A 14,790-nucleotide genomic window follows, 5' to 3' on the forward strand; every position below is an offset into this window, starting at 1 on the left:
TCTATACCCATAAGCTACTGGCTTTTTCTAAATGAAACTAAAATTGGAGCTTTGGCATTGGCATAATGCAAGGAATATTCTATTACTAGGGAAAGGCTCAGAAAATTTTCTCAGACCATGTTTCCTACACGTTTGGGGAGAACACCAGTAGGGGCAGAAGACACACATCTGTCATAGGAGAAAGGCACTTTAATACTATGAGGAAAAGTCATAAAGAAACAGTGATAGAATTGGGGGAAATTCTGAATGCAAAAAATCAGTGTTGTGTGTTATGATGTGGGCATGAAGTGTCACTCAAAAGATACATGCATTAGATCTCAGGCAGTGAGTAAACCCAGCATCCAGCATCCCTCCAAGCATAAGGGGAATAACCTACACTCTACAGAATGTTGGGTGGCTGAATTGGGATGCTCTGAGGCTTAGGGATAATAAGTTCACCTTCAACCCACTTTACATTCATCTTACAAGTGTGTTTATGAGGATGCGACTCGTGGTAAACTAAGGAGAATCTGTATGATAGCAAAGAATGTGGAAGACAAGGGATAAAAGAAAACAAGTTCCCAGAAAACAGAGATGTGTTATGCTGGCAGAAATCACACTTAAATTAAAATGTGAGTCCTCAATAGAACGATGGAGAATTATTTTTTGAAGTATTGAATAAAAATAACCTTTAATTTTATATCCAGCTAAACTATCTCTGAGTATACCAGCAATAGGATGATTTCTTTTTAAATGAGTGACAGCTTAGGATGTTTCTTGCCCATGTATAAGGATCACTGCTATTCTATTTGAAACAGATTTGGAAGAATGGTTAGAGTAGGAGGATGCTTTTATAATACGTATATTAAGGGTGAATAGGTAAATTGGCACACTTTATTGTGTGTATGTCTGTGTGCACATATTTATCTGTTTGTTTAAAGTAATATCCATAAGTGAAATAAAAAGATAATTTAACATAAGACAAACATTGTTCTATGTAAGATGGTATTAAGGCATAAAGTTTGCAGGGACAAGAGGCAGAAAAAACACTCAGGTGGTCAAAAAATACAAAACAAAACAAAGCAGAAAAAATATCGGAGATACTTTCTACTCAGGGAAAAAGATACTTATTTTTTATTTATGACAAGTTTGGTTTCAATGCTGCCTTTGTTACTTTATGTCAATGAATCTTTCCAGAAATTTTTGGTACTATTTGGTCCTTGTGGGTACTGGTGGGTTATTTGTGGAGTTCTAACATGAAGCGCAAATTCTCTGGTTCTGTGTGGATACTGAACTCAGTGGCAGCAGGTTGAAAGGGTCTTTTTTATTTTGATTTTTTTTGTCCTGAAAACATAGCTTGCATTTTCCTCATTCCTTCATACAAGGTTGGAGACAGTGATATTAGTCCCATGCTTAGGAGCTAAGGCACCATAAGGGAGGGAAGAGATAAGTTATGCCTGATATTCACATCTAGCTCTATTTAAGTTTTAATGCACCGTTTCCAAGCCTTTGCAAACTTGCCTTTCTGACCCAAGTACATATATGGGGCCCAAGAGATCAGGGCTCCTACAGGGCCATTAATTGCAGGGCTTGTTTCCTAGAAGCAAAACTAACACATGTTCATTAGGACATCTTAATTGGAAACAAAAATCACCATGGAGATGGAGAACATGATTTAAGAAGAGTGAGGCACGCTGGTCAGTGTTTCATTTGGATTTTGTTTTATTTCAAATCCTCCCAAGCCCAGAAACAGCAGTTTGCGATAAAAAATAATGGCCTGAGAAATGTCCTTCTGTAACATCCTGGCTGTGGGAGTTTGCATAACTCAAATGGCCCACCAGGGAGCTATTTTAGCACAGCGCCCTGCTGAGAGGGAGTTGGGGTACCTCCATGTGAATCACAGATCCCCCAAAACTGCTACCTTGGGATGATCCTGAAGATAGTCATCAGGGACCCATAGCGCCTCTTCTTTCTTCTTCTTTTTTTTTTTTTCTTTTGTCATTCTTTATCATACTTGTACAACTGATGACCTTCCGGAATTCCATCTCCCCAGTCTGGGTGCTCTGCTCGGCAGCTGCAGGCCAGTCTTCGTTTCTCTAGGCCAGTGCAGCCTTCCAGCCTGCCACACCCACCTCTGTCCGTGCTGCCTCCACAGAGCTGAGCCCTGGATCACGAAGGACATGGGCCGGATTGGACAGGATGGGGTGTGCACAGAGACCTCCTTTCTCTCTTTGCTTCCTTCTTTATTCTTCGATTAAAGTCGCTCCCCAACTTCCATCCGCCATTAAGATGTCTCGGTGTCATTTAGGGTGTTAATTGAGAGGAGGTTTAAGCTCATCAAAGCGATTATAAGTGATAGTTAAAAATTTCTATATATGGCCTGCGCTGGAATCAGCACAGTGGGGTGCCATTTTTTTTCTTTTATCCAACTGACATTGGTAATAATACATGAAATTATTACTAAATCGCAGCTGCGGAGATGATATCATGATTTTTTTGTGTGTGTAATCTTTGATGAAAAATTAATTTTTGAGAGGGATAATTTAAAATGATTTAAATAGTATTATACTGGAGTCCTTGCTGGTAATTAACAGCAATCTTGTCAGAACTGAAGGCACCTTTCAGCTGCTTCTAAAGTTTCCCACAGAAATGTCACATCCGTGACAGTGATTGCAGTGCTCGGACTTTAGTTTTTCTACGCTGGAGCATTTGTTCTGAGCCCTCCTTCTTGTCACACCTGAATATCAGCTCCTTAGGAAGACATGACCTCAGTTCTATGGGCTGTAGTTGACAGGAGAGATAGCTGGCCACAATCACAGTGGCCATTTTCTTTAGAGACTCGACTTCCTCAGAAATTCACTTATTTTTTTTCCCACCACAATGACAAAAATAAATAAAATAAGTTTAAAAAGCATTCTAACAAGATATAGCTGAAAATAGAAATTTTTTTCCTTTGCTAGTTTCTTCGTACTTTAAATGACAGAACTGTGTGGTATCCTATATATAAAGACCTGCAGGAGAGGTTAAAAAAAGAAATACAGTAAAATTTAAATAGGGAGAAAAAAATTGAATGAGAATATAGGGAAGCCATAGACCCTTTTGAGCCCTGAGTTTTGCTTTCTTCTTTTCTAATATGCTCCTGATTTTTTTTTATTTTTTATTTTTTTGACACGAGACACAGCCCTGGATATTCATGGCAGTTGCTGTACCTGCCACTCCATAACTTCTCCTCCTCAACTTTCACGTTGAGAAGGAAGAGTGTGGGGGAGGGGCACGTAAGGAGAAAATGAGGGCAGGGAAGGTGGGAAGGGGAAGGCAGGAGGGCATTGCGAACGGTTCTGCTGACTATCCGCTCATTAACATAAAATCACAGTTCCGGCTTCAGAGTTCGGCACAATCTTATTCAGAACTGTCTCTCTTCCATGATCCCACGAGCCAAAGGAAGAGAAAGAGGTGAAAGAGAAAGTCCCTTTGACAAGCAGAAAAGCCAGTTTGTTGATGAAGGTGGGGCCTGTGGGGTGCTTGTCTGTGAAACACGCAATATGGAGATGTTACCCGGATAAGATCTCTTACTGCGATATGAGAAGGCTCCTTCCCTGGCTCAGGTAGAGGGCGACTCAGCACCTGGGGAATCTTATCAACTGAGATGCCTTAGGTGACCATGTTTATACCTCCCAGGCCAAAAGGAGGAGGCCTCTGAGAATCAACAGACTTGCCCATGCAGGACTATAGAGTTAGATTAGGCAATAAGAACAGGGTTGCCATGTTTCTCCTGGGAACAAGGTCTAAGATGTCTACTTTCATGCCAAGTGCATGGCCAAAATTTGCACCCTGAATCTCCCTATAAAATTCAGTGCGTGACAGCCTCCATCATCTTCCCCGTCAGAATCACACAGAGGTGGGATGAAGCCTGCAGATGCTCTCGTCACAAGACACCCCCAGAGAGGTGAGCCTGGTTCTGCAGAAGCAGAGTCCTGGCCTGTTCCTCTCTTCTGCCCCCTGGTCCTGGACTTCTGCCATGGTTGGGGATACAATATCTATTCCAAGGAGCGTGTTTCCTGGTACAGAGAGATATACTAGAACAAGGAGATCTAGAGAGACGAGCGCTCCCTTGGAGTTTCCTCTAGCGGTGACCATCTTGTCCCCAGGATGTGTGTGTGTGATCTTGTCAGCATCTGGGGGCTCTTCTGAGTGTGCCCACAGTTGGTCCTCTGGCCCAGCACTGGCATAGCAATTGCACAGTCAGTGCAGGAATCTCTGGCAAGACCTGGGCTCCTTTCAGCTTCATTCTTTTCTCGTCTGAGATAACCCGGATCCTAGGCTTGGAAACTCCAGCTCAGCATCATCCAACACTGTGCTCATCCACTATCTCAGGCCAGGCTTAGGGGGCGTCTCCCCTGGAAAGCCTTCTCAGGAACCTGGTTAGCCTTTTTCAAATTGCGTTTCCATCTTGGTCCTACCTCACGAAGATTCACGATGGCGGAGATTTCCAAATTACTGTACTTGCTCATTTACTCATCCAACAAACATTTCTTAAGGCTTTATTGGACATAGGGTTCTGCCTCGAAAGATCCCAAGTCAGATAGCATTGAGTCTGTTCCTTATGCACAGTATGTTGGGAAGGCATCTAGCAACCTGATTGAACAAAGAGACAAATGAGTCAATGAAGAAGGATTCCCTGCGATGTTTCACAAAGGAGCGATCGGCTAGCCTTCCCTTTAAGGATTTAGGTAGTGAACACTTTGGGGTTTTGTAGGTCATACAGACTGCTGCAACTATTCAATATGGCCACTGTAGTGCACACAGTCTTAACCAAAAATCCATGAACAACAGTGACTGTGTTTCCATAAAACTTTATTCATAAAACAGGAAGTAGTTTAGGCTTGACAACCACAGATTGAACACATAGGATTTACCCATATATTTAGATGTAATAGTATTTCCAGGTCTGCTCTGTGAACTAGGTGAAGAGGCATCTAGGATTGAGCAAAGGAAGGCTTTGGTGAAATCCTTCTGTTGAAGTCCCAGGCAGATATGTCCTGAGTATTTGAAAATATTAGTGCGGACTGAGGTAGGGGAGTTTTGTCTTTTATAAACTTCGACTCTTTGGTTTTGTTTCAGCTCAGATAACCACGAGAAACTCACAGGAAGGCTTGTCCATTTGGCAAGCAGGAAGATGAGGCAGGCGTGGGCAGGGAATGAGCGCTGAGCCAGGTCAGACAGCAAGCCCAGCTGCTGCATGTCGTCCTGTGTCCCTGTGTGAGCACGCCACGGGCTAGGGTACAAAGCCGGGAAGGCTTTGTGCCTTTCCCTGCTCCTGCCACACCCTGCCCTGTGATGGCATGCTTCTAGGGGGGAGGACCCGCCAGCTTGGGAGTCTCCAGGAGCTTGGTCTGTCTTCAGAGAGTGGCCAGGGCTCTTTGTAAAGGGGCCTTGCCTGGCGCTCCATCCCCTTTACCAATCCTCCTGGAAGTTGCCTCCATAGGTTGTAGGGGCGTTTATGATGCCAGAATAGGTGACGGGGTCTTTCTTGTTGCAGGGAAGCGTTTTTATAGCAAAACCCGGCTGACCCTGGGAAGCACAGGTGCTCTGGGGGCAGGTACCTTGATTGCCCTGAAAGCCATGGTCCCTGTTTCTGTGTCCACAGAATAAGCTAATGAAAGTTTGGGAGGTAGAGCACTGTGCTAAGTGTACTGCTAATCAGATCCTCTCATTTGCTGCTACGCACCCAGACTTAGGGACCAATCACTAAGTCAACATTGGTGGCATCATGTATCCCTATCCTACCCGAGCACCTGGATGACCTTTTCTGCCTCTGTCCATATGACATCACCATGATCCCAAGTCTCAAGTTCTCATATTCATCTGCTCCTGAGAACTGTAGTATTCTAGTGGCCTGTCTTACCAGTCACCACAAGATGGTTTGTGGCACAGAAGGTATGTAGAGAACCTGCACACTCCTAAAAGGATGACGTAGCAAGTGGCAGAATTAGGGACCTATGAGGACCATATAGACAGTGACCTCCTAGTCCCCAGCTAGCTTCCTCACTGCGACCCCCACAAAACAAACTGACTCCATCTGGCAAAAGAGCAGAAGAAGGCTTAAAATCAGAAAGGGAAGCAGGCACAGCTTGGAGGAAGCAACTGCAGGTTTAGGTCCAAGCCCCCACTCTTCTGCTGACCAGGGCTGGGTGGTCTCTTGGCCTCCCTCAATCCTCCTCTTTTCTGCCACACAGGATAATATTGCTCATTTTGGAAATATGTTAAAATGTTTAAACAATGACTGAAAACAAAATAGAACCAAGCCCTGCAAGCCTGGTAAATAATCAATAATTCATAGGATTAGTGACTCATGGATCTCCGACTCTGAGTTCCACCACCGTAGGAAACAGGTCTGTTTTGTTTCCTGGCATATCCTACAAGCCAGTGAAGGTCCTGGTGTCAAGGAAAGCTCCATCGAGACCCACCTTCAGTGAAGGAAGTCATGCTTTGCTTGATTTTGCTCTATGAAGCCATTAGTAGTCAAGACGAGGTCCCAGGTGGATCGTTCCTTCCTATAGCATCCATGTCAGGCTGTGTGGACCTTCACTGTCAGACCTGTTCCTCAGAGGGGTCTCAGAGGCAGACTTGGGGGAGGGGAGGGTTGAGCCTGTCCAGCCCTCCCCGGATGTGGAAAGGCTCCTGAGGCCCAGTAGGAAGGCAGCCTGGTCTTCTCGCTATTTCAGGCAGATGGCCCAAGGGGAAAGGCTCTGCCAGGTCTCAGGGCAGACTTGCCCACGCAGGTTGGCACCGTACAGAGTTTTAGCTGAGCTTGTCCTCCCCAGGGCACCTTGTCTGTTTCTTGTTTTGTTGGGCTGTGTACTCTTGAGTGGGCCAAACCATGAGCAGACTGTGTCCTGGGCCCATCTCCACCCTCCACAGGCTCTCTGAGCCCTCTGACAGGACTAGGGTGGGACCCAGATGGGAACGGAGCCTGGAGAGGCCAGGCCCCAACAGGGTGGATTAATCATTCGAGCCATCACCCTGGCAAGGACAGTGTGACTCACCCTGAGCCAACAGGACTGCCCATGGCAAATTGGCAGATGCTTGTCACCACAGGACCAAACTTCTGTGCTCTGACACTCAAGGTATGGTTACTCCTGGGTCATGGAATTTGCTCTCAGTCTTCAAGGCTGGGCAAGTGGTTCAGTCTCGCGAAGGACCTGCCCGATGATGCTGGGTTGGATTTTAAGATGGTAAATATCTGTCGACCTATCTCAAGGAGGCTACGTCTTGACACTGGCAATCAATAAAGTCTCCCCCTAACTATATGACATCACAAAGCACCTGTGTTGGTAGACTTGAACAGAGTGTTGTGACCTTAACCCTATTGACATCTGAGATGCATCTCCATCTTCCTGGGCTACTGTAACAAACATGACATAGAGCAGGTGACTTAGACAGCACACACTTACTGCATGCAGTTTTGGGGGCTAAGAGTCTAGGTGCTGTCATATCTGGTGAGAACTGCTTCCTGGTTTGTAGATGGCTGTCCTTGTGCCCATACATGGTGGAGAGCAGAGGCAGCACCAGCCTGTGTTTTTGGTATTTGTTTTCTTGGTTATTTGTTTGAATAACCATAGGCTCTTTCTATGTAAGCCAGGCTGGTCTCAAACTCTGGATCCTTCTGACTCAGCAGCCAGAGTGCTGGGATTACAGGCATGTACCACCATGCCTGGCTCATGTGTCGTCTTATATGGTGTTCAACTTTCATTCTGTCACTGCGATAAAATGCTCTGATCAAAAGCAACTTGGGGGAGGAAAATGTTTATTTCAGCCTGCAGGTCACAGTCTATCATTGAGGGAAGTCAGCACAGGAACTCAAGGCAAGAACTTGAAATAGAAACCGTAGCAGAATGTTTCTTGCTACTTAGCCCACTCAGCTCTCTTACACAGCCTGGAGCTACGGACTGAGGGAGAGCACTGCTCACTGTGGGCGGGGCCCTTCTATATCAATTAGCAATCATGACAATTTCCTACAGACATGTTCATAGGCCAATGTGATCTGGGCAATGGCTCAATAGAGATTCCCTTATCAGATGACTCTAAACTGTATCAAGTTGACAACCAAGTAGAAGATAAGGGTCTGAATTTCACTTACCAAGACTCCATCTTAAAGATCCAATTATTTACCAAAGGCCTTGGCACTTCTTGAGATCATAACTTCTTGGGAGTAAGAATTTCAACATGTGGGTAAGTAGGGGTTAATCAAATGCTTTGGTTGGATCTTTAACACAGATGCTGCTCCTATACGCAACTGCATCTCTGGTGTCTACCTTCGGCTCACCAGTGGTGTCTGTGTCACAGAGGTGTCCACCAAACTCATCTCCAGATGTGCTAAAGTGGCCCCGACAGGTGAAAGCACTCCCCAGGAGAATTCCTTGGAGAAAGTTCCCATTTCACACTATGTCTCTTGGTACATGTGTGTCTTGTTAACTACTCCATCTTACTTTTAGGGTTATAAGGAGACACTCAGAAGAATCAAATAGTTCGCTTGAAGTGAGACACAGTGGGAAGAGAGAGTATGTATTCTCGGATCAGGAAGACCCCAGACATTGTGTCTGTATGTACTCTGTTTTCTTTTCCTCCTCATCTCCACTCTAGAGATCCTACTATTGAATAAGGAAGCAGCCCCAACACATCCTTGATAGCATAAGGCTATCCAGCCTCGTAGGATGCTTTCTACTATGGCATGCAAATCTTGTGTCTCCTAATGTTTCCCAAGCTGAAACCCCAAGCCCATACAGCAGCATTAGGAGACAGAGTCTGTAGGAGGTGGTGAGGTAATGCCAGCAGAGACATTAGGGTTGGGGTAAGTGTCCTTCCTTATAAGAGACCTTGGAGAACTGCCTGCTCCTCTACCACAAGAGGGCACAGCAGGAGCCTTTACCAGACTTCCAACCTGTCCACTTGACCTTGGATCACCTAGCCTCTAGGATCATGAGATATGAATTTATGCTTTTGTTTGTTTGTTAGTTTGTTTGTTTTAAGCGATCCAGTATATGGCATTCTCTACAGTAGTCCAAGTGGATAAGGCACAACTCCCTTTTCTGTTTCTTGGTGGCTTTAAAAGGGCAAGAATCTTCCTATTGAGAGGCAGATATTGTAATGATTAATGTTATGATCCATGGAGGTCAAGTGCTCTGAGTTCAGAAGTTATGGCACTAATAACTTTGAGACCATCATCTGAAGTGTCCCAGCCTCAGTTTCCACACATGTAAATTGAAGGCCCATGGGAATGAGCCTCTTGGGTAGGTTGTTGTCCAATAGTGATGGCGCATGGGGACGAGTTGAGACTGACTCACATTTATCTAGCTGTCTGTTCCATCCTGGTGGTTAATAGCTTTGTTTTAACCCAACATGGTGTCTGGCACATGAGCGACTGGTGTCCAGGAAGATACATAGAACTGAATGGAGCCCTCAACCTTTCTGAAGTAGAAACTTCTGCTCTGATTCCTTAATCCTTCTACAACTGGAATTAAACATGCTCCCTGCCTCGTAGAGTCTCTCTGTGACCCAAAGGAGTCAGACATGTTTGAAAGCAAAAGTTAAAGATGGCCCCATCCCCAGGCTTCCTGCCCCTGATGTTTAATGTCCTCCCATTCAGTGACGAGACTACTGAAGGTATGGCATGGCACTCCTTTGACCATGCGGGTTTTCAGGACGGAGTCACACCCTGGTCAACCCACCAACTTTGGAAAATATTTTAAATCAAACTGTGTTTGCATGCTCACCTTGTAACTCAACTGGGCTCATTTGACTCAGCTGGGGACACAATACAACCTGACCTTTCCATTGGGTGCTGTGAGCGAAGGTTGCACCATGTATGGCTGCAGTTCAAAGAGTTCAAATACAAAATTCAGGAAAACTTGATCCCTAAAGTCCTTATGGATCCCTGGCACCCACATAAAACTGGGCAGCTGTGGCAGCCCGCCTGTAATCCCAGTGCTCAGATGGCAGAGACTGAAGATCCCCTGGGCAAACTGGCTAGCCAGAGCTGTCAATCTGGGGGACCCTGGCTCTGTAAATAAAGTGGAGAGCAATGGAGGTCGACACCAGACATCAACCACTGATATCCACGTGTGTGCCTCACACTTACTCTCACATGACTGTGCAAACAGGAATAGCCCACACACGTACCCATCCATCCCCAGGACAGACACAGCATCGTGTCAAGAGCATGCTGCGTCTACTCTTTCATAAAGTAAAGGAGCTGCACATGGAGCCAGTAGAGCCGGCTCAGGGACTGTCTGAACTGTGTTCCTGCAAAAAAGATGCTACAGATACCCGCCGAAGTGTCTTCATTGATTGTTCTTGAGTCTAAAACAGGGAAAGTGTCCTGGCTGCCCTGATGTGACTGGGGAGCCCTGACAGCAGCAGACACTGTTGGCCTTGAGGAAAAAGAGCCACCTTGAACCTTGGCTGTGGAGGGGACTTATCTTCTCATGAGAGAGCTAAGAGTAGTCTTTCCAACCCAAGTGGATTTCCCCCTTGACAGCGAGGGAGCAAACAGGCACTCCATTCCTTAAATGCAGGAGACCGAAGTCTGCCCGTGACCATGTGTGCTCACATGCAATAGCTGAGCTTCACATGAGAGCCCACTAGGGTGACGGTTATACCAGCAGGAATTTTGTGGGCCCTTGGCACCCACATTAAAGCTGGGCTGACTGTGGCTGAGTAAACACCCAGAGAGAACCCAAGGCTATGGAGGTAAGGTGGGATTTAGGACTGGAATCTCCTGAGAAATTCATCAGCATATCAAGCAGGGGCACACAGGGAAGCCCCTAGCTCCAGTGGGAACTTGGGGAGGGCAGCTGAGGGGGGAAAGATGTGTGTGTGGAGGAAGCCTGGCAACGCCCTTACTGGTAACACAGCAGGAAGTTGTAGGGTTCAGGGTCCTCTACTGGGCACTAAGCAAAGCACAGCTACTTGAGGGTTAAGGATGCAGAACTACAGTATGGTAGAGAGTTGTATCCACAGATATGTCAGCCAAGTTTGCTGTTAGTTTGAAGATGGTTAGTGGGCAATAAATAAAACAGAGTCCTGAACAACAAAGTCACATTTAGGCCTCCATGAAGTCTACAGGAGACTTTGATTTCTCCTTGTTAGTTGACTATGTGGTGTCAGTGACGCTCATCTGACCTGCAGTGGGTGGGAATTATAATTAGGATCTTGGTCAAGTCTCCCACCTCCACGGGGTGTGGCATAGCAGAAACTGAGTGAGCAGAAAAGAGAAGCCTACTTTACAAACTCACATGGACACAGCAAGAACTTATGTTCATTTCTTCTGTGACTAGATTAGCCCCAGGCAGTATAGAGGCCAGTGTGCTGCCTTTTCAGGTTTGTCTGTGTTCCAGGTGTTGTTTGGGTCTCTCAGTTTTAAGGGTTCTCTCTGAGACCAGGCAGGTGTGGGGAACCTGAGAGTGTAAGGGTGACCAGGATCTTCTGGGAAGCTGTGGGCCACTCTTGGAAGTCAGTTATTCCCTAGAGTCACAACTTATCCCTGGGGCTCTGTGTAGGAAATGGACTTGTGCCAGCTCCACTCTCAGCATCAAGACTCCTGGTGGGAGTGGGTGCCACAGTCCCCTATGGTCAGATTTGCCAATGCCTGTCGTCTTCTCTGCCTCCTGCCTCCCTTCTCCCTTGGGCTGAGGTTAGGAGGCAAGAAGGGGAAGCTTGCAACTTCTTCAAGGCTTCCTTCCCTCATCTCTAGCTCACCGTCTCTGGGGATACGGAAGAAAGAAGTGAGAACGGTGCAAACAGCATAGTTTATTTGTGCCTTAGTGTCCTCTGTCTCCGAGGCGGTGAATACCAGAAAAGCTGGGCTGGGCAAAGGAGACTGAGAGCGAAGTGGGAATGATTTCCAGGAAAGAAAAACAAAAACAAACACCCTAACAACCTTAGTTTACACTTCACTGATACGACCTTGCCATACATTGTTTAAAGCTGCAGCCGGTGATTAGGCTATGACGCTGTCGTAGTCAGTGTTTTATTGCTGTGAAGAGACACCATGACCATGGCAATGCCTAGGAAAGAAAGCATTTAGTTGGGACTTGCTTACGGTTTCAGAGGTTTAGCCCATAATGGACATGGTGGGGAGCATAGAGGCAGGCAGGCAGACATGGTGCTGGAGAGGTAGCCGAGAGTTTTGCATCTGGATTCACAGGCAGCAGGAAGAGAGAGCAACTGGGTCTGGCTTGAGCATCTGAAACTTCAAAACCCATTCCAGTGACACAGTTCCTTCAACAAGGCCACTTGTATCCCAACAAAGCCACACCTCCTAATCTTTAAGCAGTGTTACTCCCCGATGACAAGCATCCAAATATATGAGTCTGTGGGGGCCATTTTTATTCCAGTCACCACAGCTGTCATGCCAAGTATCTGTTGTCCTGACTGCAGTGCCTGAACTGTTAGGCATGTACCCAAAGTCTCCATGAGCCATCAAAGCATGCAGAACTGTGACATTGAGGATATGTGTATTGCCGGGCAGTGGTGGCACTTGGGAGGCAGAGGCAAGTGGATCTCTGTGAGTTCGAGGCCTGCTTGATCTACAAGAGCTAGTTCCAAGACACCCTCCAAAGCTATAACCCTTTCTCAAAAAAAAAAAAAAAATACCAAAACGAAGCAAATCAAAAAGTTTAGAATGTATGGCAAAGCAAAGGCTAGACCTGCTGCTCTTGCTGAAGTTGGAAAGCAGCAACTGCTTTAGTTTAACTAAAGTCTTAATGCAGAGTTACAATGGCTGTGTTATGAGGAGATTGTGTAGAAAATGGTTCAAAGCATGATCACCACCTGGGAGATAACTGCACAGGGAAGCAATGCTGGACACCCTGTAATTTCTGCTTATCTCTTTATTAAGTTTGGTGCAAGTATCCACTTTCTTCCTAGGGCTTGTAATTCCAGCCACAGTGATTGGCTAAAGGGGACATTTGGCTGGAGTTGGACCAATCGCAGATCCTCATATCCTCATCCAGCCCACCAGGTGCTGGATGACATATGATTCTGACTGGCCCTGTCTGAACTTGCTTTAGAGGTCTTCTAAGACAAAACTGATCAAGGGTGCACAGGAGGCTAAATGAAGAGGGAACTCAAGGCACTGGCCCAGGGCTGTTGGTGGCATTGTTTCAGCCACATGCCGACAAAGCTATGGCATAGAATCCAGGAGAATCAGGGACAGAGAGGCCATACTGATGCAACTCTCCTCTTTGACTCTCTACACGCCTGAACTGCCTACACCTGGGTCATGGGACATGTAGATTACCATTTTCTTGCTTAAGTCAGTCTGTGTTACTGGTGTGTGTGTGTGTGTGTGTGTGTGTGTGTGTGTGTGTGTGTGTGTAATGCATGCACATTTGCACCCATGTGGAGAGGTCAGAGGTCAACACCGGCTATTATGTGCTCTCTTTAGCTGCTCTCTACCTTATCTTTCGATACGGGGTCCATCACTGATCCCGGAGCTCGTTGATTTGGCTGCTCAGGGGGCATGAGGGACCTTCCTGTCTCTGCTTTTTAAGTCCTGAGATTACAGAGACAAGTCACTTACCCTGTCTTCTCATGTGTGTTCTGGGGATCAAACCCATGTCCCCATGCTTGTTCAGGAAGCATTTTACGGAGCCATCTCCCTGGTCCTACTCTGGGTGGTCAGCTTTGACTAAAGATTAATTATGTCTCACCCACTGGGCCTAGTGCAGAGCAAAGAAAGACAAACAATCTGTGGAGGCCTCAAGTCAGACAGACTTGGGTTGCTACACTCATCGTCTTTACAGCCTCAGGCAGGATGTCCAACCTCTCTAGGCCCTGGTTTCTTCATGTAAAAGAGAGGATGTAGGATAGGAAGTCTCTTCTGGATTTCCAAGAACACATATGGACTGGTCATTTTTCTTATCTTCTCTCAGAGTCACCTTTCAAAGCTTCACCTTGAACCTAGTTTATTTTATCTGTACTGCTTCCTACATTCTACAGATACGTAGTTCAGACTCCAACCTCCCCACAAAAAAAAAAAAAACCCACAAAAAATAAAAACGAAAAAAGAAACCCTCCCACCCTGACCAATGTGCATGCTTGTGAGTTGACACAATCAGTGTTGGTGTTCACATCAGGATAGTTTACTGTAGAAGAGAAGAAGCCTGGTTTGGAGTGATGGATCAGTCAGCCCCTTTCTGTGCAGGGAGGATGTCTGAGATAATCAGAGAGGAGGGGAACAGAGGTAAAGGAAAGATAGTTTTCCATACTGGAGGGACATACCCTGGCCCATCCCGAGCCAACAGCATAGGACATCCACTCATGTCCCTCCACTGAAACCACTTAGGTTGAGTTTTTGTCACTTGCAGCTAATCCTGACTTGTCCTCGGGAGAGTCTTTGGCAATGCCATTTTCTCTGGAGTGTGGTATGGATTCTGTTTCTGGTTTGGATGACCAATGCCCGTGTGCTCAGCCCAGTGGACAGGTGTCGTGGATGTGGGGCGAGCTATTCACTCTCAGAAAAGTGAATTGAGAAGAAAATAAAGGACCTCCAAAGAGTGGAAGAGAGAAGTGAGCTGCTGTTTGCTCAGAGTCTGGGAAGGAGAAGGAATGGATAGGATGTTCATGGATGGGAGGCAGGGAGACCAGGACAGATGAATAAGCCACAGTGACACCCATTCCTAGTGCCTCCCTGGATGGCAGTGTAAAGACGATGGCACTAGAATGGAGGCTCCTGTTACATCTTCCTGATAATGGAATTGTTAGGTATGTACCAAAAGCACATACGGGATAATGGAGAGCCTACGACAG

The sequence above is a fragment of the Alexandromys fortis genome, unplaced genomic scaffold (genome assembly GCF_014885135.2).
Source record: "Alexandromys fortis isolate MF-2015 unplaced genomic scaffold, M_Fortis_MF-2015_v1.1 scaffold_91, whole genome shotgun sequence".
NCBI lineage: Eukaryota > Metazoa > Chordata > Mammalia > Rodentia > Cricetidae > Alexandromys > Alexandromys fortis.